This window comes from Macrotis lagotis, chromosome 2 (assembly GCF_037893015.1).
Source record: "Macrotis lagotis isolate mMagLag1 chromosome 2, bilby.v1.9.chrom.fasta, whole genome shotgun sequence".
In the NCBI taxonomy this organism is placed as follows: Eukaryota; Metazoa; Chordata; class Mammalia; order Peramelemorphia; family Peramelidae; genus Macrotis; species Macrotis lagotis.
The window spans coordinates 317,763,611-317,789,179 of NC_133659.1; the positions used below are offsets into that span (position 1 = coordinate 317,763,611).

The window sequence follows — 25,569 nt, forward strand, 5'->3', positions numbered from 1 at the left end:
CATGTGTCTAGAATTATTTCACCAGTGCATGACAAAAACCAGGGTTGAACTCAGGACTTCTTGACTGTAAGGCTGGTCTTCTAGACATTCTAGAATGCTACCTCTCTAAGGCGGCCTTGGTAAAAAATACATATTAAACTGGGTCAAACTACTGCTATCCTAGGTAACATTAGCAAGTATATTTTTAAGAGAGTCAGTACAATTGACAAAGGCATCAAATAGAATGAGAGCTGCATGCAAAATCCAACTCTCCTTATAGAAGCAGAAATCTCCTAAATGTTCCTTTCAAAAACACTAGAGATTTCCTTTCCTATGTCATGAATTGACTGTGACACTGAAAACCACTTCCCATGATGCCAGTTCTGACAGCAATCCTTCATGATGAATGAGCTATGAGGAGGCAGCTCTGATGCAGGGGAAAAGATATTGACTCTGATATCAAAGAGTATGGGTTCAAATTCTATCTCTGATGTTTATTATGTCTTGGATCTTGGGTGAATGACATCACTTTCCTGGGCCTCACTTTCCTCTTATATAAAATGAAGTCAATGAGCCAAAAGACCTCTGAGGTATCTCCTAACTTGACATTTTTGATCTTACTATCCCCACATCCCTCAAGGCTGGGGCATAAAAAATTGTTATTGTCTGTCTGCTCAGTTCAGTCTTTTGGAAATCTGCCAGCAAAAATCAGGTAATGGATATTCAATACAACACAAAGGATCCAAATAGAATTTGCCAGGGAATATTTATTTATTTCTTAAAGATTTTCATTAATCTCCAAAAGCCATGCAAAGTCAATGGATGGATATGACTGAGAGACATAAAGAACTTCAGAGATCTAAATTATTCCCCTTGCCAATAATGGATTGTTCCCTTATAGTCTTAATTAAATTGTTCTGAATTGCAGAGCTCTCACCATCTTCCATGGATAGACATTTCTCCTAATACTTTTCAAGCTGTGACTGAATGAGCACTAATTGTGGAAGAGATTCATGCATTAGCTGGAGACTAGACTTAGTGACCTCTAATTTACATTCGAACTCTGGACTTCAAGAATGCTAATGAGCCTTCCAAACTCCATACATTCTTTGAAGATTAGCCAAACTTTTTTTGTCCTGATGTTTCCATTATTAAAATATTAATATTTTATGACTGGACCAAAATCCAGTACATCAACTTATCTCTCACTTCATACCTTCCTCATGAATCTTAAGTGTTTACTTAATTTTTAACTCCACCTACCATAATACCACAACATAGGAGAACTAAACATTTCATTTCAACCACATGAAGAAGAATTAAAAGGATTGAAACATCAGTAATATTTTTTCCCCTCCAACATACAGTGCATCTGTGAAAGTTTATGGTATTTTATTGTGATTCTTCTCTATATATATGCCATTTAAATCATAGATCTGTTGTGCTGCTTTCAAAGGGCATTCACTGAAAGAAGATATTCATTGTAATTTGGTATAAAAAAGCCCTGGATTGGGTGGTAAGGAATCTGGCTCTCCTTCTAACTATGTAATCTTAGTCATGTTGTTTCACATTGCTGGGTCTCAATTTCCTTCTCTGCAGAATAAGAACAGATTAAATGATTTCTTAGCTACCCTTCTGCTCAAGATGCCACAGTTTCAAATTCTAATATAAATATATTTAAATCACCACTTAATTTTTCCCCCAAATTGTATCTGACTTTAATATGTAGTTCATTATTTTTTCATTGTATAAAGTTATGGTTACCTTAGTGAAGGGAACTCCTGCTTGGCAAACTCTCCCTACTGCAGATCAGCAATGAATTTGTAAATAATAAATAATAACAATAGTTTGCTAACAACTCATATTTCCATAAAACTTCAAGATTTACAAAGCACTTTACATATATTATAATGAGCTTCACCATAACACTGTGTTGCAGGAGTGATTTTTACCCCTATTTTATAAAGGAAACTGAGTCTGAAAAGGATTAATTGACTTAACTAAAGACATCCTGTTCCTAAGAATCTGAGGTGGAATTTAAGGTCTTGATTCCAAGGCTAGCCCTCTGTTCACTATATCTTTTTAAAATCTCTTTAAAAATAAATGATGACCAGAGAAGTGAAGGTATTTTTATACCAGTAATTCATGAAGAACACAAGACTATTCACATCATATAAAGTATCCTTTCACCATTATAATTCCCTTCTGAAAGAGGAAGCTGTTTTTTTTTAAATGCTTCAGAAGGTATTGTATGGGAAATGATTAGGAGGCTCTAACTGGTAGAGAAGTATACATGTGGTCCTCTCTCAGAGGAACTTAGATTTGTTCCTTGGGACCCAAAACTCTTTAGTAGTAGAGATATTGCCTTTTGGTGCCAGCAAATGGTATATCAAATAACTTTCTGACCATTTCTAAACTATGCCATTGTGTAGGTAAACTACTTTTCCTCTCAATGTTGCCTTAGAATATAAGCTACTTGAGGGCAGGGACTATTTTCTTTGATTTTATTTTTATCTCTAGAGCTTGAAATATTCAGTATTTAATAAATGATTTTTATCTAAGAAAAATCCTTTAGAGGAAACTCAGATAAAGAAAAAAATCATTTTTAAAATTGTCTCTGACAAGCTAAGTGGCTTAATCAGAACTAGTCTTTTCCATTCACTAATTAATCTGTACAATGCCATTAATTAGTATTAACAGCAATATGAAGACATGACCCAGGCTTCTATGGTACAACCTAAGTCAACCCATTACTATCAATTTTCCATTCACTTTTGTGGGTCAGAACTAAGTCATATTTTGAATCCTATTATTTCCCCCTTCATGAATTTCATCTAGGTCATGGCATAGCTCCATGATATATCTAGCAATAAATGCCTCACAAAAGCAAGTCTATGGGACTTGACTGCCAAGAGAGGAATGATATAGAATGAGGATCTGGTTCAAAATACATAGTTCTGTTGCTCACTACCTAGGTATGTGTGATTAATTAAATTAGCCCATCAAGACTAAAAGATACTCTCCAAGGCCATGCTATAAAGCAGTTTCTTCTCTTCTTTACTGGTAGATCTAAATTACTCTCTGCTCTCCCAGGAATGATTATCACAGGGGCAACCAGACTTCCTTCCCCCATAAAAAAATCTTGCATTTATTTCTCTGTGAACACACTTTGTTTTCCTTAAGAGAACATACGTTTCTTGAGAACAGACCATATCTCAGTTTTCTTTTTTGTATTCCCAATGATTAGCATAGTTCCTGGGAAATAAAAGGTACATAATAACTGTCAATAGATTATGACCATGGGCAAGTCACTGTAAAATGGAGGTAATAATACATCTCTAATCTCATACCAAATACCATAAGGAAATGCCTTAAAAGTCCTCACATATAAATGAGACTTTCTAATAATATGAGAGAATCCTTTCTCCAAAATATTCATAACTCTCTTGTGAATATTCTACTTGATAACAAAATACTGACATTCCTATAGCTCCTTAAGACTTAAAAAGTCTTACACATATGTTATATAATTTATTCCCAAATAACACTGAGATGTTGGCAGTATTATTTTTTTTTAGTAATATTTTCCTTATGAGCCAAAGAAGAAAGTTTCACCTAGGAAGCAGGAGCTGGGATTTGAACTCCCATTTCATGTTTCCAAATCTAAAACTCTCCATGTCTTAGAAAAGGTTCAAACTGCATGTGCTAGAACTACCAATTTCCCCCCAAATAATGATTAGATCTAAATCTCTGTTTACTTTGTGTCAGCTATGAAGAATAACAATAACAACGACAACAGTGACTGCCATAGACAGCATCGAGCGGCTTGTAAATCTTACATCTCTTAACTCTTTGGAGCTCCTCACCGATCCCGTCAGGTAAGTTTCATATGAAGCTACATGACAGAGTCAAAGAAATGCTAGACGCCAAAATAGGGAGGAAGAACTGAGGTCAAAGTCCAACTCAGAGGCTTAAGTAGTTGTGTGACCTTGGACAAGTCAAAATTCTCTTAGCCTTAGTTTCCTGATTTGCCAAAAGAAGGGGTTCAATTCAAGTTTCTTAAGATCTCTTCCATCTCTAAATTTGTGATTCTATAATTTCTACTTCTAAATGAAGAAACTGCCCCAGAGAACTCCATTAACTTGCCTATGGACATATAATTAGGCTTTTGGGATGCAAACCCAGATGTAACTCCAGGACTAGTCCTCTCTGAATTGTTAAGTGGGTTTCCATTAACAGGCGCCCCTCTCCCATACACAAAATGGCCAGGATGGGAGGGATACTGGCTAGATGATAGCATAATTCAGTGGATTCACTATCGGTAAGACAATACTGGTTGGATCCAGTAACAGTGATTAAAGAATTGATGCCAATCTAGAGGGAAATCTACCATGGGGGATTATGTATCTCTGCCTCTTGTACTGTTTCATTCAACATATTTTGGGGGTTTTTTTGGGGGCTATGGAATTAAGTGACTTGCCCAAAGTCACCCAATTAGAAAGTATCAAGTGCCTGAGGTCAGATTTGAATTCAGGTTCTCCTGACTGGTGTTATATCTACTATTCCATGTTGTTGACTCACTTCAATACTTTTATAGATGATTTAGAAGATGATTTAGATGATTAGATGATTTAGAAGAAGACATAACTGACAAACATCAAATTGAGATTGACTCAAAACTGAGTATGAGAACTAACAAACTGGATGACAAAGTAAGAAGAGTATATGATAAATATTAAGAAATGGAGAAAACCTCAGAGAATATCTTCTGCAAGCCTTAATTTTACGAGAGGAAATTGAAGTCCAAAAAAGTTTAGTGATTTGCCTAAGGGCACATAAGTAATAAAATTCCAAAGGAAGATTTGAACCCACATCCCAGGACTTGGTCTTTCCAATGCAATATAAAACTTCCTGGCTTATCTTGTTGTAGTCCAAAAAGAACTTGGCAGGCTTGAGTAATGGCTGAATCTAAGATGGTGAAATTTGCTGCAAATAAATGTGAGGTTCTCACCTATGTTCAAAATATCAATAGAAAAAATAAAGAAATAGGAAACGTGTACCAAACCAAAAATCAGATCTAGTGGCTATACTGAAAAGCCAGCATTACTCAATAGGTTTAACAACAGTCCCTAAAGCTAATACTATGGAAAAAAAAGTATTACCTAATATAATTAATATTAGGTGTTAACTATTTCCTTATATGTAAAATGAACGGATTGGAATAGATGGCTTCTGAAATGCCTTCTAGCTCTAAATCTATGAACCAATAGGTTTATGATGTGAAAACAGATCATATCAATAAAATTATACTTATTAGAAATAATAATAAAATTATGCTAATTATAAAATCATACTTAACTTTATACATATATATGATCCATACAAATATATACATACAATCTCTTGTATACATACATACATACAAAACATTCTTGTCAATTAGAACTTTCCCAAAGTGGAATGGGCAGCTCTGAATAGTAGTGAGTTTCTTGTCACTGGAGGTTTGCAAGCAAATACTGAGCGATGATTTCTTGGGTAACACATAGAAGGGATTCCTGTTTAGTTATGAGTTAAATTAAATTACCTGTGGACCCTTCTAATTATGATATTTTATGGTTATATGATGTCAGGGTGTTGACATACAATGTTTGGTGGTCATTAGAAAAATACTAAGAGGAGAACTTTCCTCATTTCTGCACATGAAGAAAAGCACATTTGTAAAATAGAAGAAATAAGGGCAACTTGGTGAAAGTGGATCGAGCACTGTCCCTGGAGTCAGGAGGACTTGAGATAATGGACACTTAATTATGGCCTAGCTGTGTGACCTTAGGCAAGTCATTTAACCCCTTTGCCCTGCAAAAAAAAAAAAAAGGGGGGGGGAAGAAACAACAATGATGCCAAAAGTTAAAAACAAAAAGGAACACCAGAAGAAACAAATAGGGATATTACTTAGAAATTTGGTCAATTTTCATAGGAACTTTAAAATATTTCTATTTTCTCATATCCAAATGTAATTTCACAAGGGTTTAGAAATAATTTTGCTGGCAGAAAGGAATTTATGTGTTTATAGAAATTCACTGAAATTCCAAATGTGTTTGGCTACTTTTCAAAGCTAATCTAAGGAACCCCATATGCTCACCATAGTTCTTCTTCTTCAAAGTTAACCTCTCCACTTGTGCCCTACATCCCAACTCTCCCCAGTTCTTATTGGCTCCTATCCCTCTCTCTGCTTCAAGCATCTTCAGTCATTTGCTTTCTACTAGCTCCTTCTCTCTGCCTTCTAACACATGCAATTTTGCCTATTGGTGGGGGGGGTATGTGTAAATCAATAAAACTCCTAAATTTAGTCCACTGCTTTCCCCAGTTACCATACACTATTTTTCCATTTCACTGTAATCTTGCAAAATATGGCCTTGGTATACATTACATCTGTTTCTTCACCATTTAATCCTTCCTGAGCTTTCAGCAATTTTACTTTGTTTTCTCTAGTACTCTACTGAAGCTATTTTTTAAAATGGTTTCAGCAGTGACCTTCTTCCATGCCTTTTAGAAAGAAGTCATTGGTCTTGTATCTCAGTCTTTGCTCTCTTAGATGACTCTAGATGCATTTGATGCTGTTTTGTAGTAATAGAATTTAGAGGTTCAGGGGACCTAAGTAACCATCTATTCCAAGCAGTACCTGAAAAGAAACCCTGCAATAACATCCCTGTCATGTGGTCATCCAGCTTCTGGTTGTAGACCTGCAATCACAGGGAGAATGTCATCAAGTTCAAATGTGCCTCTTCTACCTCCATTTTTCTGGTACCAATGACAGGGAATCTAATGGAAGTTCTCTTATTTTGCAGCTAGCATCACTTCCCTCCAGCCCAAATTGTCTTAGATCCTTTCTCTCTCCTAATATTAACACCATTCTAGAGCACACCCTCATCAATTCACACAGGATCCGTTGATTTCTTACTATTTCAGGCTATCTTCCATTTAGTCACTGTAGTGATTTTCCTAAAGTGCAAGGTAGTACAAGGGAGTTATGGAAGGGGAACTGGAAAATTCTCTTGCAAAAGATAGGCTCTGAGCTGAATCTTGAAAAAGACCTGTGATTCCAGGAGTCAAAAGAAATGGGAGAGAACATCTTATGAATGGGGTGGGGGTATGCAGGGTTAAAAAGTTGAAATATATTGTATACAAGAAGCAATGGAACTGTTTCCATCACTGAAGGTCTTAAGTAAAAGAATGAATAGACCAATTTTTTACTGGGCATGTTTTTTAGGAAGATTTTTAGGAATGAGATGGACTAGATGACAACTGAAATCTCATTCAACTTAGAAATTCTATGAGTCTTTCCCCTCCCCCACTCCACTTCAAATCCTCCATTCCAACCACTCTGGTCTTATTATATCCCTAACAAGTAATGAAAAATTGCTCATGCACTTCTCATAACATTAAGTGCTCTCCTCTGTCCTCAATTTGTCCAAATATCCTTCAACAACCAGCTCACATCTTTCAAGAACCCTTTGATGACATCAGCGCATATGATGTCTTTCTTCACTGAACTCTGAACTCTGAACTGATTTTAGGAACTAAACCACCTATTTGGGGATACATACTCAAATATCTTTTTATGATCTTGTATCTATTTAGTGTGTCTATTCAGAACATTTCTGAGATAATATGGAGCCTATAATAGGGGAATTAAAATTTTTTTTAAAAACTTGATTAAGACCAGGATTGCAATTTTGGCCCTCCTTTTATCTTAATTAATTCATTTATCCCAGCTGATCCCCAGTTTCCACATAAATAAAATGAGAGGATTAGTCTAGATTACCTCTAAAATTCTTTCCAGCTTGGTATTATTGTGAATTCACATCTAGGTCGGTTTACAACTAAATTTGAGGTTAGTTTTAAAGAAGAATCAGAATCAGAAATAGGCCACCTCTCCCTCACAGAATCATGACTTTAGAATAGGGCAGAACCATTGAATTCATTTAGCCTAACACTTTCATTTTATAGATGAGGAAACTGAGATTCAGTGAGAGGGACTTGTTCCACATCATATAAGGTAGCAAATAATGGTAGAGCCAGGAATTGAATTCAGAACCCTGTGGTTCTTTTTCTAACACTCTCTCAGACACTACTTTATACAACTTCCTGGTGTGAAGGAAATCTGAAGGAGGGGGGAAGCGAGTGGAAGCAGTTTCTGTCCTTTGTTTTGATGACGGTGCTAAGATTTTTACTTGGAGGGCGGCTAGGTGGCGCAGTGGATAGAGCACTGGCCTTGGAGTCAGGAGGACCTGAGTTCAAATTCGGCCTCGGACACTTAATAATTACCTAGCCGTGTGGCCTTGGGCAAGCCACTTAACTCCAATACCTTGAAAAATCTAAAAAAAATTTGTCTTTTACTTGGGTACAGGCAAGAGGGCAGAGTTTAACACAATGTCTAGTTACAGTAGGCATTTAATAAATGTTTATTGACTACTGACTATTGCTAACAGAAGGAGTGGAAGGACTGATCGATCTATTCTTCCTGAATTATGGAATCAAGTCTCCAAGATCTATTCATTGAATCCTACGAGTGTCTCTGTCTATGTGCCTTGTCTCCCCAACAAGTTTATAAACCACTTATAGGCAAGGTCATCTTTTCCCATTCCGGAGTACCTTCATGGTATCCAACATAACAAAGAGTATATGTAGCAATCTGGTTCAATGGAGAGGGCATTGATGGACAGTTTTGATTCTCTAGGGTAACATCCTATCCCAAATGCCTCTATATGATCTGGGGAAAGTCACTTCATCTACCTCAGTTTCTTCATCTGAAAAATGATAGGACTAAAATAGATGGATTGAGATCCCTTCTCTAGCTCTATGAGCCTACAATAGAGTGCATGCTCAATAAATACTTGTACAATAAAACCGTTCAGTGCCAAGACATCTTAAAACATTCCTGTCCCCTAAGGACATGCAGAAAGATCTAATAAATAAATTAATGTTTAAAGAGTCTATTTTCAGCTGATTTTATTTTGCCATTTTACAAACCCTGTGAAAATGGCATCACTTCCAAATTTATTCACAGGAAGGAAACGAGTCGATTTTGTTAATAATAGCTGACATTTATGGAGCTCTTCAAGTTTTGCAAAGCACTTTACAAATATTATAATGCTTCTTCTTCCCAACAATCCTGTCAGGTGCTAGAGGTCTTAACAGCTGCAGAAACTGAAGACTTAACAGAATTAAGACTGGAGATGAACCTAACTTCAGATAGCTGATAAGGACCATGTGGAAACTGAGGTATCTCTGTTCACCTAGGCACTATACTTCAAAAAATATTTATTGTTTGGTTTTTTGAATTTTTGCAAGGCATTGGGGTTAAGTGACTTGCCCAAAGTCACATAACTACACATGTATGAAGTATCTGAGGTCACATTTGAACTCGGGTCCTCCTGACTCCAGGATTAGTGCTCTATGCCACTCAGCCAACCCAAAAAGTATTTATTAAATAAGGCTTAGAATGGTCCAGTCTGGGGTTCAAAACTTCAAAGCCCAAACAATCCTTGCCCTTGGGGACTTATTTTGTTTTAAAGTCATTATATTCTACACTTTATTTTAATTAATTATTTTTTGCAATTTATATTTTGTAATTATTTTCTGGGAGCTCCTGAGACCTATCTCTTCAGTTGTTTTGTTTTTTTTTTACTATCTGTTCTCTCTCTTTGGATACCTGACTGTCAGTGGGTATTAAACAAATGCCTGTTGATAGACTAAGGTAAGGTACAATAAGAAATTCCTCCACAATTTTACAAGCAGCAGTTTTCCTCAGTTGCAATTCAAACTTGAGTTGCCCTGATTTCCTAGTTAGCCTTCTCTTACCAATGTAGTTACCTCTCAAGATTTCATGTCATTCTTCCACAAGAGGAACATTATGAAATGAATTCTGCATAAATCATTCATGTATCAACTTGGCTACCTCTGCCCTTCATTAATGCTCTTTTCAAATGTGAAATGGGGGACTCAGTTGTGGTGAGATGATTTTTAAAAGATCAAAGGTTAAACCGAATTTATAAACTTAGGAGGACTATTTTAAAAATTTTCCTAAAGACTCTGAATCTGCTGATCTCACAGAAATCGGAGGATTTAAAGCAGTAATTAGATCAGTTAAAGCTGTATGAGATATCTTTTGGAGGCCGTCCAACCAACCAGTCTGTCCAAGAAGACACTTTATAAGCGATATTACTAAAAGAAGGTACATTTATGGACATCTTCTAAAACATTAAAAAAAACTTGTCAGAAGGTGGAAGAAAGATCAGGAAACAGAGTATGGCAAGTCTCTCCTGTTCAAAATGTTTCACTGGAACCAACCTTCCTCTGGGAAAAAATGGAAACTCATAATCTTGGCATTGAAAAACCTTCAAAAGGTCCCAGTCAATTTCTCTCTCTCCCTCTCTCTCTCTCTCTCTCTCTCTCTCTCTCTCTCTCTCTCTCTCTCTCTCTCTCTCTCATTCTCTCATTCCTTCTTTTAAAACATTCTGTGCTCCAGCCAAATCAGCCTTTATGCTGCCCCCCCACACACATACACATCCTTTTCATTTCATTCCATCGAAGTCATTTTATCTCCAGCTTATCTACCTTTGCAAAGCATTAGACACACCTTAAAATCTTTAATTCCATTGGAGACTCAGAGCTCAAACACCTGCCTTCTTGGTATTTTTCCTAGATTCCCCCTTTACCATTTAGCAATTTCTCCCCCTCCCCTCCAGAAAATATTTGGATTTAATTGATCAGTTCTATATCTACAAATCATAAAAGCAACAACCCTGAAGGACAGAAATATTTAATGTCACCTGTCCCCAAGACAGAAACTAATTTAGCTCTGCCCCAGATTTCAATTTCTGTGTTTCTACTACTTTGGTATAATGGAAAGCATACTGACTTTAGAATCAGAAGGTCTCAGGTTATATCTCAACTCGTTTATTTTTATTTAATTTTATTTTTGTTAAAGAAAGATTTTATTTATTTTGAATTTGACAGTTTTCACCCTGTTCTTGCTTCCCCACCCACCCCCACAGAAGGCAGTCTGTTAGTCTTTACATTGTTTCCATGGTATACATTCTATATCTCAACTCTTACTAGCTGTGAGATTTTGGGAAAAAGCACGTATCCTCTTCAGGTCTCATTGTTACTCTCTGTGAAATGAAATTTTTAGACTAGATGACCTATCTGACTCTTCATCTAGGAACTTGATCCTATTGGTTCTAAGTAATGTATTGTCTTGGGTGGGCATTTTTTCTTTCTTCTTTCCCTAGACTGTACCTTAACACCAAATGACTTAATCCCATCAACTTTAGAGGAAGAAATCTTGAACTCCCCAATTGGGGAATTTCTTCATATCTTCTAAGATCACTAATTGGTGGCACAAATTGGACAGAAGTTTTCACCATTAATTTAACAATTACTCTTTGGTTAGAGCTTTGGGTTATTACAGTTTTACGTCTGCTAATATATATTCCAATACATCAAGGAAACTGTAATCTTCTCAATGTTGGCATTATTGATGATGATGCAGATTACAATCTTCTCCCACGCAACATTTTTTTTTGGTTTTGGGTTTTTTTTTTTTGCTAGGGAATGAGGTTAAGTGACTTGCCCAAGGCCACACAGCTAGCTAATTATTAAGTGTCTGAGGCTGGAATTGAACTAAAGTACTTCTGACTCCAGAGTCAGTGTTCTATTCACTGTGCCACACAACTTTTACTGGGTATTCCCCTAAGTTGGCTATAGGGAGCTTACCTACTATCCTGAGGGACTTCTTCCTTATTTTCTCTGATGCCATAGAAGTAGACAGACCAGATGGCAGATGCTACTGCTACCAGATCATCTTCTTTTTTTAAAGAAACTCATTGATCTAGAACAAGGTGCAACCTCAAAGGTTATCTAGTCCAACCCTCTCATTTGACAGTGAGGAAACAGATGCCAAGATTAAAGTGATTTGCCCAAGGGCGCATAGTGTCAGAGGCAAGATTACCCAGGCTCTTTAACTACAGAAACAATGTTACTCCTATGGTACTATGATATTCCTTTCTCGTCCTCAAAATCAAATGTAAATTCTGTGAGGAGGGAACTATTTTATTTTCATCTTTGTATCTCCCCATCTCCATCCTACAATCCATCTTGCAATGTACCTAGTACAATGTCTTGCATATATTAGGCATTTGGTAGATGACTTTAAAAACTAATTGATGAAATTCAATTTAATCATTTTGCTTCAAAAGTCTTTGACTTTTCTCAGCAGTGGAATATGGATAGGGGTTGTCCTTTTTCTCTATGTATGTCTGAACCCTAGCAGAGTGTCTAGCATCCTCCAAGAGTTTAACAAATGTTTATAATCCTGAAACAAATTAAATCCAAAATAGACTTAATGAACATGAAAATCAAATAATGAAGAAATAAGACTTAACTCATCACAACATACATAGTGATACAGTCTTAGTAAAGTTTTTAAATTATCAAAAGCTTTTAATTTATTAAGATACTAAACCTAAATCTACACTAAAACTTTGGGGATATTCTATATTTGGAATATGAACTTAGATCCTCTAAAATTTCATTTCAAAAATGTTAATATTCTTAGCAATTAGCATTACATACTCTACATATGGTCATAGATGTATATACATGTTAGTAGGAGGGCATTATTTTTTTAAAGCTTGTATTCATCATTAAAACTATGTGTTTATTATAACTTTAAACAAACCTCTATATGTATAGATATACCACATATTTACATCATATCATATATACATAGATGTCACATATATGGTACAATTATTCCTTCCACATCACAGATTTTCCTATAATATTTTCAATATATTGATGGTCAGCAAAAGAGATTAAAGGGGAATTTCGAAAGAGTTTTGCAGAAGCTGCAGATGATGTATGAAGGCCTGAAGACAATAGAGAAAAAGTTTAGAAACCCACAAATGCATAAAATATATTTTTAGCATTGTATAATATCAATATATTTTATTTTTAATACTGTAAAAAGAAAAAAAAACTTAGACTTATCTGCTATGAAGGGAGAATCAAAAAATTTTATGTGGATTTTCCAAATCGTAGGGGCACCTTGCCCCTAAGCTCCACAATGTAGATAACTTTCTATCACATTTGCAAAAATACCATATGCAAATAAATGATAATGTGTATTTCTAGAGAACAAGTATATAGAACTATGTATGCATAGACAAATATTGAGATGGGCTTTCATAATGTGTTCTTTGATTTCGCTCCATTAAATCACAAAGGAGATTCTTCAATCTCCCAAAATTTTATGAAATATAACTTAGGACATTCACTGATGACAGTATAATGATAGAGCTTTTCTCATAAAACTCAATAATGCTGTAAATTTTTATTCCACGGTTTTGGGATTTCATATGAAGTTACTCCCCTCCCCCTATCCAGGCCATATAACACTGACCCTGCTCCCCAAGAATACATGCCAAAACATAAGGGTTGACTTATCATAGTATTACAAGTATAGAGATAGAAAGGACTTTGGGGGCCACTTATTCCATCTTCAACATTTTACTGAATAAATAAACTGAAGCCTAGAGGTGAAGCAAATTGACCGAAGTAACTCACCCATGCTCACACTCATACCACTCATACAAAGCATCAGAAGTAAGATTTGAACCTGACTTATGGACTTCAAATCCAGTTCTTCCCAAGGTACCCCTCTGCCTCTTCATTGGCAACATTACATTATCCAGACACATTCGAGTTTTAAAATAAGTCTTCAGCAACATAACTGAATGTCATAAGACTGGCAAGATCCCATGAGTAGAAAGCTGGGGAGATGACAGATTTTCCAGATGTCATGATAGGATAGTCTATCAGAATGAAATCAGGTCTTGTCAAGTGAGTTCACATCCAGTATGGTGCCTTCTCCAAAAAATGAGACTGGGAATGGAAGTGCAGGGCCACTATATATATATATGGGATAAAAGCACCTCAAATAAGTCCCATCTCCATCTCTATAGATTTCTTTCAATGACCATCTTTCACTTCAGCATAATGAAAAGACCCCAGAAGTTGAATATAAAATGAGAATAAGATGACTTCACCTATTAGCTTAGATAAGACAGAAAGGAGGGGGAAATGGGCCAGAGTAGAAAGGGAACTCCAAAGTCCTAGATCTCTGTGACTTCAGGAAAGTCATTTCAACCCAATGGAAAAGGATTCAATTTCTTCACCTGTGAAATGAGAGGGTTGATCATGTAACTTGTCAGCTGCCTTTTGAATTCTAACATGTTCTGATTAGGCTTTCTAAAGTGTCATTAAAAATAAATAGTACTCTCTAGTGTTACTAATAATATTCTACTAAGCTACAATCTTTCATAATTTTGAATACACAGTTTGCCATAAAGCTGCCTCGGTTAAATCAAGCCTCTGAGTATTTACTAATTATCTGACTATGGACAGGACACAACGTCTTTGGTCCTCAGCTTTACTTCATGCTCTCTGTTATGCAAGCATAGAGGCATTTTTGCTGTTGTCCTTTAAATACAAGCCGTTTCCTATATGCTTTTCGCCAGATTTTCCCCCATGCTTGAAATGCACTACTTAATTTTCATTGACTCCTATGTTCCTTCTCAGTTGAATTATGCTCATCCCTTTTCCTCACCCCAGCCTCCACTACCCCCACCCCAAAATTAGCAAAGAGGTATCATGAATATTCTTAAATGTAGGCATGTTTCACAATGAAATGGAAATGTTTCAAGAGCAGGACTTTCATGTTTTTTGTCTCCAGTGAGAAGTATGAGCTACGTGCTTACCAGTTTTTTACTGAATGAATGAATGTTGAATGAGGAATGGGCTTTAATTATTCCCATTTTACAGAAGAGCATATATAGGGGCAGAGAGGTTAATGTGTTGCCCAGAAATACCTGAGACACATTTAAATGTAGTTATTTTGGATTCCAGGGTCAAAGCTCTATTCTCCCTGCCATATTACCTCTGCAGGAAACAAGGGAGAGGAAGGGAAATAATGGCACTCTAGACTTCAGAGACAAATTCTTACTGTTTATGACCATTCCACAACCTCATATTCTTATAAGACTAAGAAGGTCAACGAATACCTCACTATATTACAGAAATCATATGGTCTTTGAAAAATCAAAGGATGGGGGTTCAAATCCCATCCCTTAAAATGACGACTTATATCACCTCGAATAAGTCATTTTATCTCTCTGGATCTCAATTTCCTCATCAGCTAAGTGGCACAATGAATAGAGTCCTGGGTCTGGACTCCCAAAGACTTGAGTTCAATTGTCTCAGACATTTAATAGCTGTACAACTCTGAAATGAGGATAATAAAAGCACTAACTTCTAAGATTGTTTTGAGATTTAAATGAAATAATATTCTATAGCACAGGGTATGGCACAAAGAAAGAAGGCACTCAATGTTTTTTCCTTCCTTTCTTCCCCCTTCCTTCCCTCTTTCCTTCTTCATATTAAATTAATTAAGGGGGCTTGACTAATTGCCCTCTGCTGTCCCTTCAAGTTTGAGTTTTATGATCTGTGTAAAATAACAGTAAATAGAAGAGAATGTGAGGAGAGAGATAACACGCAATCTGCGCCTCATGACTTCTGAGGGTCCCTTCAGTAAGAGACCAGTCTCTTGCTCTCCAAAACAGTTCTGTGAGTCCAACAGAGTCATGTTAGACAGTGGCTTTATGCTTCTTTTCTTTCCTTTTCATTTGTTCCTTTTTTTTCAAACAATTTTAAGAATTAAGAATGATTTTCTGAAGACCTCGGGTTTGTTTATGTCCTGGGTAGATAGCCAGACTTAATCTGTAACTAAGTAGAAGCTCTTTGAAATGCCAACCCCCCAATGAGTGCTAAGCTTCCTTACATTCCACCATCACTCATTTATAGAGGCAGAAATGTATCTAAGATGATGTAGACAGAACTGAGCCTCCCCATTGTGGGTGAAAACAACATGAGAGGCAAGTTTTTATAGACAGCAAGAGCCTGAAAATATTTAGAAAACTGCTGTAAATGTGTGAGAGTTCAAAGATTATTCATTCCTCAGCCAAACTCTAAGACTATGAGAATACAAGCTGTTATGCAAATGAGACTTCAGAGGCTTGGGGCTCACTTCTTATATGTGACATAAAAGACAATATTAAAAATATATAAAAGCGTAATATTTTGTTTATCAATTATAGGTAATTCTATGGTAGAATTTTCTTAACATGACTTACGTCTTCTTACTCTAGAGCTTGGATTATGTTCATGAACCTGAGATTTGAATATTGCAATAAAAATATGTCAAAATATTTAGTTTTCTTTGTAGTTGCTTGGGGGGGGTGGGAGCTATGTTGAGTTTTTAGTCTTTTTTAAAATTCAAAAACAGTAGCCTGCAAAGGAGACCATAAGATTGCAAAGGGATCTGTGGCACAAAAATGATTACGGGCTGCTGCTTTGGAATGAATTCAAAATAAGAAACATTTCTAAAAAGTGAATCTTTTTGACATGGAATCAGGAAGATCTTAGCAAAAATATACATCATATCTGTATGACTCCAAATCGCTAAACCTCTGAGCCTCAGTTTCCTCATTTGTAAAATGCAGTTGATGACAGTACCCTTCCCCTAGTTGTTGTGAGGACCAAATGAGATAACATGTGTAAACACTTTGGAGACCTTCAAGACTCACAGGAACGCTAGCTTTATTATTATTATTACTGTTATTATTAATATTGGTGACATTAAAAGTACCTTTAAGGACTCTCCATGGTTTACAAATTAGCAACTCACATGCATCTAGCATTTAAAGGTTTCCTGAGTCTCTCAGAGGACCAAGTTGCTAGGGCTGTCATCCACCCAGCCCTTTATTGTACAGATAAGCCAACTGAGCCCCAGAGTTCAGAGACTGTCTTACACTGCAATAAGAAGTGACAGAGAAAAGACTGAGATCCAGGTCCTCTGACTGAATCAACCAATAAACATTGTGCTAAATACTGATCAACAAAGACAAAATATAATTCCTCCTCTCAGAATAATAAGGGTAAAAAATTACCTTTTTTTGTTTCTTTGTTTGTTTTTTGAAAGGCAGTGGGGTTTGCCCAGTTACACAGCTAGGTAATTTTTAAGTGCCTGAGGTTTGATTTCAACTCAGGTCCTCCTGACTTCAGGGCCTGCGCTCTGTCCACTGCTCCACCTAGATGCCCCCTAAAGCTACATTCAAACCAAACCATGGCAAGATACAAGATAAACTGGAGATAAACTGAGGAGGAAGACACTAGCATTAGGGGGAAGCAGTAAAGGCTTCTAGTAGAAGGGGAGGGGATTCTGACTGAGGGGTTTTTTTTTTGGTCTTTTTTTGGTTTTTGCAATGCAATGGGGTTAAGTGACTTGCCCAAGGTAACATAGTTAAGTAATTAAGTGTCTGAGGTTGGATTTGAACTCACGTCCTCCTGACTTCAGGAGCCGGTGCTCTGGATTTGAAAGACACCAGGCAAGCCAGGAGGTGAGGCAATGAAGAGGTACAGAGTTCTAAATATGGGGGATAGTCAGTAAAAATGTTCTGAGTCAAAATTCTTTACACTATACATTATCTTATTTGAGTCTCATGACAACCATAGGAGGTAAGTTTAGACTTAAAGTGACTTGCCCAAGGACACACAACTAGTAAGTAGTTGAGGTTATGTTTGAATCTAGGTCTTCCTGCCTGTTTGCTATGTTCATGAAGGACAGCAAAATAATAATAATAATGAAGATGATGATGATGATGATGATGACGATGATGATGATGATAAAGTTGGGGCTGGATCACATAGGAACATAGTAAGAAGTCTGGATGTTAAACCATAATATATTAGGAAATAAAATGGAAAAGAGTTATAAACTTCAAGAGAGAAAGATCTGAATTCAAATTTGGCCTCACATTTTTACTGATTGTGTAACCCTGAGGAATTAACTTTACTCCCCTAACTTCTTTTTTCTCTTATGTAAAATGCGGGGACTAGACTAAGTGGCCTGTATGGCTCCTTCTAGTGAATCTATGATATTATCAGTGTATGAATTCAAAGCTACTTCAGAGACTTGCTTTTTGTGCAATCTTAGACAAGTCAGGGGAAATGTCTAGATGATGCCTTACAAAAAAAAATACCTCCTTAAGATGCTCTGAGTTAAAAAAAAAAGTAAATCTACCATCTCCCGGGAGCTTTAAGAGTCTGGGAGGTATTAGGGGAGTGGAATTAGGGAAAGATCATTTCGAAAACTCGAGTAAATGTTTTAGCATTCAAATATTATTCCTCAGCGCAGCCCTCTGTGTGTAAGAGTGTGTGTATGTGAAGACAAGCCTCAGTTTTCCTATCTGTCAATTGGGAGAATAATAACAGCACTTCCCAGAATGCCGCCACGTTTTTAGCACTTTGAAAACCTAAAGCTGCGTAAATGTCAGTTATTATTATTTTGGGGATGGTGTTGAGTCATATCCCTAATTATTTTTATTGGAGTAGTTTGCTATTTCCTTTTCCAGTTCATTTTGTAGCTGAGGAAATTGAGGCAAACAGGCATTAAGGTACTTGCTCAGGTTCACACAGCTACTAAACGGCTGAGGCAAGATTTGAACTCAAGAAAATGAATCTTCCTGAATCGAGGTCTGGTGTGCCAAAACACAGCACTGCCATCTAGCTGCCCAATGTGTATAGTACATGTAGGTTAAAATGAACTAGTCCCATTTTCCAAAGCAGCATGGTATGGTTAAGAGAGAGCTGATTTTAAAATTAGAAATCTCTGAAGTTAGAGAACATGGGTTCATATCCTGTCTCTGATGCTAATTACCAGGTGATCTTGGACAAGTCAAAGCCTTAGGTACTTGCCTTATGTTACCTATTACATTGTAAATCCCTTGAAGTCAGGGACCAATTCTCTGCTTCTTCCACCAGGCTGAACATGAAGCTTTGAACCTGCCCAGGTTTGGTTCTTAATAACCATTCACCTGCTGGATAAATTTATGGCCAGATGGATAGAAATGAAGCTGGTTTCGTTATTGTTCATCTCAACCCTACAGAATGAATAGCGAGAAAATCATGTCTCTTTTAATGTTTGGAGAATTTGGGTTAAGAGAGATTGAGCTCGATGCTATAGAGAGAACCAGACTTAGAACTTCAGATTTTTTTTAAATGAAAGCTCCTCATCCCCCAGCTCACCAAGCCAGGGTCATTTTCATGCTACCTACCCAACTAAAAAAGCTGATAAAAAGCTAACCTGTATTCGAAGAAATAAAGACAAAAAGATAGTGGAAGGGAAGAAGACACTAATGAAATAGTATTCATCTCTTCTTAAAAATGGCAAATTCATTTATTGCAGCCCACTGGGATTCTTATTAAAAATACTGGAAGAGACTTGGGGGGAAAATCCTTATTTCTTTCTTTAACTACATTCACCCTTCTTAGAATTTATTCGATTCACATTAACTTTGTTGTCCTCATTCTACCTCTGAGAAGTAGTGAAGATTGAGCAGGTATTAGCAAAGTCATAGAAGAGAGCCCAGCATCTGCATATACAAAATGACCCATAAAGAAGAGTGATCATTGGATCAAAGTTCTAAGGGACTTGAAAGATCATTATATAAAGCCTGCTATTTTGAAGAAAAGAGAATTGAGCCCATAAATAGTAAAAGATGTTTTCGAGGCAATAGAGACAATCAAAGTAAGAATATGGATTTGAACCCAAGCTTCTCTGACTCCAAATGCATGCCTCTTTTAGCTGTAACATAGAGGATGTACCTTGGACAGCGGTCTAATCCAAGCACCCACCGTGAGACACATCTAGTTCCTATGTTTTTGCTCTAATCCAAGCACCCACCGTGAGACGCATCTAGTTCCTATGTTTTTGCCTTGGGACGTCAACTGTCTCTTCTCTGGACTGTTACCAGAAAGCCCTGAGCAGAATGTGTGGGACTCGTAGAAGAAAATGGATGTGAGGACTTTTACAAATCTTAAATTGAGAAATAACCATCACTTGTTAAAATTACTTATTAGCCTCTAATCCCCGGTCTGGTGATGACTTCATTTTCTAATAAGTGTTCTATAGCCCTCCTGCTGAGCTAGAACAATGTTTACATAGCAATACAAGGCTAAGCCAGAAAATCTTAAACTACCAGGCTCTCTAGGGGAAAAATGGATGTATTCACACTTTTAATTTTAATCTACACTATTAATATTTCTTTGAGTATAGACAATCAGCAGAGTTGTGTATCAAATCCTGGTTTGTTGAGGTGGTGTGAATGTTTAAGTTCAAAATTTAACAATCAGTTGTTTTTGGTTTTTTTAAGGTTTTTTCCAAGGCAATGGGGTTAAGTGGCTTACCCAAGGCCACACGCCTAGGTAATTATTAAGTGTCTGAGACCGGATTTGAACCCAGGTACTCCTGACTCCAAGGCCAGGGCTCTATCCACTACGCCACCTAGCCGCCCCAACAATCAGTTTTAGCAGCCATTACAAGTGACTCAGAAAAAAAGAAGTGACTCAAGAGTATTCCTGATTCAGACCCAGTCCTCTGATTCTGTAACTGATCTACATATCAGGAAGAGACAATAAAATGATTGATAACCAGTGACTAGTGTTTTATAAATCAAGGGTCAGGGAAGATCTATGATCCATCCTTTTTGAAGGTAATATTATTTTAATAGTAATAATAGCAGCAATAGCAGCAACAAAAAGAATAATTGCTATCCTTTACACAGCATTTTATATTTGTTCTCTCCTTTGACTCAACTACCCAGAACAGTAGGTATCATTATTATTATCCCCATTCATAAATGAAAAAAATTGAGGCTGAAAAGAGTAAGTGCTTTGTCTCTAAACACAAGTCTATGGTAGCTGCAAGACTTTGCAGTTAAATTTGAACTGGAGTGTTCCTGACTCCAAAATTCTATCAACTATATGACCTAGTTTTGCTGATAAATAAATATGATGGTATAGAATTGAGACAACTGCAAAACAATTTTATTATGTACAATTTTTCATGGATCCATACATCAGGTGTTTTTCCACCATTGTATTTGTATCATGTGTATTCAACAATACTAAGGGGAAATTCTAGGCCATTTTCTTCAAAGAAGCAACTCATAATTAATCAAGTACCGGTATTGGGAAAGCAAGATAAAATGCTGATCCTCTGAATTATGTGACCTTGTTAGAAAAAATGATGACTTCCTTAAAACTCCCATAAAATCAATATCAACAAAATTTTTTCATTAAAAATTATTACAAATCATGGGGCAACTAGGTGGCACATTGGATAGAGTGCTGGCACAGGAGTCAAAAGAAACTGAGTTCAATTCCAGCCTCAGGCACTGAATAATTAGCTAGCTAAGTGACTTGGGCAAGTCACTTAACCCCATTGCTCTGCCAAAAAAAAATTATTGCAAATCAGTGGTGCCCATTGGATTAAATGTTGTATTTAGAATCAGGAAGGATTCAGTTCAAATTAAACTTTATATACTTTATGATATGAATGGTCAAGTCATTAAAGCAGTGGATTTGAAGCTGCCTCAACTGATGTCATATATTTTTCTTTATCAATTAAGCAAAAAAAAATTGAAAATGTTTCTTTCAAAATAAAATTATAATATTTTTGCTTAGTTGATATCCTTGATGCTCCTAGTATCAAATTGACTGAGTTTTTCCTTAGTTGAATCTCTATTTAGCTATGGAGTGACCATTAGTAGAAAAAATTCCTACATCAATAAAATCCCAGATCATTGGTTTAGAGTTTGAGAACCTTTGTTTTGATATTATGGACACTTCCCCATAAGAGGGACATATCCAATGTCACAAAGGCAGTAAATGTCAGAAGTAGAATTTGAATTCTCCTCTTCTTCCTCCCAAGCCCAGCACTTCATCCATTATATCTCTTACTATCCAATAAAGTCTAAATTCCTCAATATGACATTCATGACCCTATTTGACCTACCCACCTCATTTTCTAGCCTTATCTTACCGGGCACAGTAGATGGAGGGTGATACCTGGACTCAGAGACTTACTAGCTCTGTGACCATCCCATTCTCCATACAAATATGTTTTTTCAGTTGTGTTTTATGACTACCTCATGAGCACATTTGAGTTTTATTGGTAAAGATACTGGAGTGGTTTGCCATTTCCTTTTCCACGTCATTTTATAGATGAGGAAGCTGGGACAAACATGGTTAAATGACTCGAGACTTCCTGAGTCTGGGTCTGGTGCTCTTTTTCCTATGATGCCACTTAGCCAACCCAATACAAAGGCCATTCCCTAAAAACAAAAATAACTACAATTTAGAACATCGGACACTTCCTATTTCTGTAGCATACTGGAAGATCAAAAGAAAAGGAAGGAGGTGCTTTTTATCTTTAGCAGAGTGGAGGTAATGTCATCCATTGTTCCTGAGTTTTAACACTTCACACTGTTGACTTTAATCCAGAGCTGAATTACATTAGTCCTTTCCTCTACCTTTTTCAGCCTTCATCCTCTTATATATGGCTTCTAATGTCGTCACAAAAGTATTATTTTAGTAATTCTTTTTGGCCCGGTAACATTTCATTATATTCACAAACCATAAATCCTTCATCCACTCCTCAATTATTGGATATCTATTTTGTTTATAGTTTTTCACTGTGACACATAATGTCACTATTAATATCTTGATATGTGAGTGAAATAATAATTTCTTAAAATAATTTTTATATACCTTGAAGTTCAAGATTTAGCCTTACCATTAAACGATAGCCTGAAGTTAAGCAAATTACTGTATGTTTTTAATTAATTTAATTAAAATACTATTTTTATAAGCCTGTACTGTATTATTAGTAGGAGAGATTAAGCTGCAGAAGTACAGGTCTCAGAAGCAAAAGGATTCTTGGAGGTCATTAAGTTCACATATTCAATGGGCCTTCCTAAAATTTCTCCTGACATTATTCTCAGCTTGCAGACCTTCAGTGAACTTACCACACTGTCCCAGAATTCTTCCCATTCCCTTTTCCAATAACTCCAGTTGTTACATAGTCATTTCTTATATGAGACCAAAACTTAACATCTTGCAACTTTCACCAATCTATCCCACTTCTAATGTCTTTGCTTTAGTAGAACAATTCTAATCTTTCTTCTAGCAGACTATCCTTCAAATAAGTATAAATAATTAATAATAATTATAGTGATGATAACTGGAAATTATATAATACTTAAGGTTTGAAAATATTATCTTATTTTGTCTTCATAATAACCCTGTTAGGTAGGTGATATTAGCCCCATTTTATAGATGAGAAAACTGAGACATCAAAAAGTTAATTGACTTGCCCAGATCTAGTAAGCATCTTAGACAGGATTTAAACCAATGTTCTATCTACTGTGCCATATAGCTATCTCTAAATTATTATTTCCCTTTAACATCTCTCTTTTCCAGGTTCCCAGATCCAATTTCTTAAATTATTGTTCATATGATATGACTATCAACCCTGTTTTCATGGGGCATCTCTCTTCACTTTTTCCAGTCTTTCATAAAATGCGTTTCAGAATGGAGCACTACACACCAGTTGAGATCAAAACATAGAGGAAGCATTCAGGAAACTTACTATCTCTTTTATCCTAGACACTGGATCAGTCTTAATATAATTAAAGGTCACTTTAGGTCTTTTGGTTGCCATGTTGATACCAATCATATTGGCAAAATCAGTAAAAATCTCAACCCCCTTTTTTTTGCACAGACTATTTTCTAGTCATGTCTTTTTTACATTAAATTTATAAAGTTAATTTTTTTTATATCCCACAATACAGAGCTTTATATTTATCATTATTATTTGAGTTGGTCTATAACTCATTTTAATATAATTTATGTCCTTTGCAATACTACAGATTTTGTTATATGAATTTATAAATATGATTCTGAGAAGGAGTTCAAAGGCTTCACCAGACAGCTATCAAGGCAGGGGTATGGCACAAAAAGGTTAAGAATCTTCACAATAGAAGGGGAACGGGGAAAAATTTGAAAGAAGTTCAGAATTCAAAGAGTTCTAAAAGACAGAGATGAAGAGGAAGTTCCTCCCAAGAATAAGGTACAGTCTGTTCAAAGACAAGAGAAGGGAGGTAAGATTTGAGGAAGCTCAAGTCAGTCATTTTGTTTAGAACATTGAGTGCATAAAGGGGATAAATTTAGAAAACGTTGGTTAGGAGATTAAGAAGGACTCAGTGCCACACAGAAGAATTTGCTGACAACAGAGAAGCAATGAAGGTTGTTGAATAGGGTAATGGCATGATTAGATAGGTTCTGACTTCTTTGTGGAGGATACATGGAAGAGAGGAAAGAGTTGAGACAAATCTGTTCAGGGGCTATTGATATAGTCTAAGTAATAGAGCATGAGGATAAGAACTAGTAGTGATAGGGAAGATGACTAGGACTGAAGAGAGGAATAGGAAAGACACCAGGAAAATTATGTAAATTGAATAAAGACACTTGGCAACTATCATCCCTGCTGAATTCAAGGGTGGAGGAGAATGAATAGTTATGAAGTTATAAACCTAAATAATTGAAAGTTTGGGAATTCCCTTGATAGAAAATGGGAAATTGCCTAGAGGACTGAGTTTAGAAGGAAAAATAATTTGTTATGTTTCAAACATGATGGGTTTTAAATGCTTATGGGTAACTCACTTCAAAATAACCATCAAGAAATGAATGATAAAGGCTTGAAGCTCAGAAGAGAGAGTGAGACTAGATATATAGCTATGGGAGCCATCTATAATGAATTAATGAGGTAAATAAGACAAGAGTATAAAGGGATAAGAGAAAAAGACTCAGATGAGAGCCTTAGATATACCCACATATATAGGGGTCCCAATACGATTAATGATGCAAGGAAGAATGAAGGTTTTTGGATAGGTAATAAGCAGAAAAGAAGACTGTCAGGAAAATCCAGAGTAGGGGGAGTTTCCAGAAGGAATAGGTAGACAGCAGTATTAAATGTTGCTGAGAGATCAAAGGGTGATAAAATTCCATTGGATTTACTAATTTAAAAAATCATTACACTTCTGGAGGAGTCTTTAAGAATCCTATGAGACATCAAAGCAATATTTCAGTACTATCTTCTTCAACCATTTCGTCTCAAAAGTTGGTTCTTGTCTTTCATTATCAAACAAGGTCAAAATGACATCACTATGTTTGAGACAAAATATAGTGTGTCTGATTGTGACTGATCATCCCAATATGAGATTGGAATGCTCTACCACAGGTTAGGCACAAATAAAGTTTCTTATGTCACATTTCCCTTGAGCTTCTTCAATTCTTCCTTTCTCATAGAGCACAGCACCCTCAGTGATGAGGGCATACCATGCTGGGCAATCCTGTGCCAGTGTCTCCCATGCTGCACAATCAATTCCAAAGTTCTAACGAGAGACCTTCAAAGTGTCACAGTATTGCTTCTTCTGACCCTCTTGTGAGCAATGGCCCTGTATGTGTTCTCCATAGAATAGTCTTTTTGGCAAGTGTGCTTCTGCTACCAGTCCATCATAGTTGTATTCTCTACAGTAATGTTGGAATGCTAGGTAATTTAGCTCAAGA

General features: G+C 36.3%; 1 protein-coding gene across 1 annotated transcript in view; it reads right to left on the reverse strand.

The window, feature by feature from the left end:
- Positions 1–25,569, reverse strand: part of ANKS1B (ankyrin repeat and sterile alpha motif domain containing 1B) — a 1,440,110-nt gene that overhangs the window by 915,610 nt on the left and 498,931 nt on the right. The gene's annotated exons all lie outside the window — the stretch shown is intronic.